The sequence below is a fragment of the Mandrillus leucophaeus genome, unplaced genomic scaffold (assembly GCF_000951045.1).
Source record: "Mandrillus leucophaeus isolate KB7577 unplaced genomic scaffold, Mleu.le_1.0 Scaffold19, whole genome shotgun sequence".
Lineage (NCBI taxonomy): Eukaryota > Metazoa > Chordata > Mammalia > Primates > Cercopithecidae > Mandrillus > Mandrillus leucophaeus.
This window is the reverse complement of record NW_012101920.1, coordinates 5,865,223-5,866,342: the sequence shown is the minus strand read 5'-3', so window position 1 is coordinate 5,866,342 and position 1,120 is coordinate 5,865,223. Positions and strand designations below refer to the sequence as shown.

The window sequence follows — 1,120 nt, the reverse complement described above, 5'->3', positions numbered from 1 at the left end:
CTCTTTCTACTTTCCCTACATTCAGATCCAACCTCTAGAGAGGACCTACAGCACAGCAGACACTGTGCAAAATAAGTCTGCATTTTTTTTTTTTTTTGAGATGGAGTCTTTCTCTGTCACTCAGGCTGGAGCGCAGTGGTGCTATCTCGGCTCACTGCAACCTCCACCTCCCGGGTTCAAGTGATTCTCCTGCCTCAGCCTCCCAAGCAGCTGGGATTACAGGCACCCACCACCACGCCTGGCTAATTTTTGTACTTTCAGTGTCGACAGGACTTCACCATCTTGGCCAAGCTGGTCTCAAACTCCTGATGTCAAGTGATCCACCCACCTCAGCCTCTCAAAATGCTGGGATTACAGGTGTGAGCCACCACGCCTGGACCTGGCCTTCATTTTTATTTAGACAAAATGGTACCCATTCTTCCAAGCCAGGCTCAAGTGCCATCCCCAGCCAGCTGTGTCTCCGCTCACTGCTCTCTTCTTGTCAGACAGCATCTTTTTATTTTTTATTTTTAAATTTTCTTCTTTTCTTTTACCACGCCTCTGAGACAAGTTCAACAGACAGCCTTAGCGTCTTGTCTTCTGGTTGTCCGGTGTGTAGTCCCCACAAGTCTGGGCACCAGGACATATTTTACCCATTGAAGTAGCTGACTGATTTCTGGCTGAGACAGTCCATATTTTTAAATGTTATCGTTGTTAGAAATTAACTTCCAGAGCCAAGTAACTGGCATGCTGCAGGTGATAGCAGGTAACAGGGAGGGAACAATGACCCCATGGAATGAACACTGTTTGGTTCAAGGAGGAAATCCATAGAGATATTAAGATATAAATTATATTAATAATAATTAATATATTAATATTATATTAAGATATAATTCAGGTACCATAAAATTCACTTTTTTTTTTTTTTTTAGATGGAGTCTTGCTCTGTCACCAGGCTGGAGTGCAGTGGTGTAATCTCAGCTCACTGCAACCTCTGTCTCCAGGTTTCAAGCGATTCTCCTGCCTAAGCCTCCCGAGTAGCTGGAATTACAGGTGTGCGCCACCATGCCCAGCTAATTTTTTTGTATTTTAGTAGAGACAGGGTTTCACCACGTTGGCCAGGATGGACTCCATCTCCTGG

At 44.6% G+C, this 1,120-nt stretch overlaps 1 protein-coding gene across 3 annotated transcripts in view; it reads right to left on the bottom strand.

The window, feature by feature from the left end:
• CASS4 (Cas scaffolding protein family member 4) overlaps positions 1–1,120 on the bottom strand; it is a 49,641-nt gene that overhangs the window by 47,625 nt on the left and 896 nt on the right. The window lies entirely within an intron of this gene.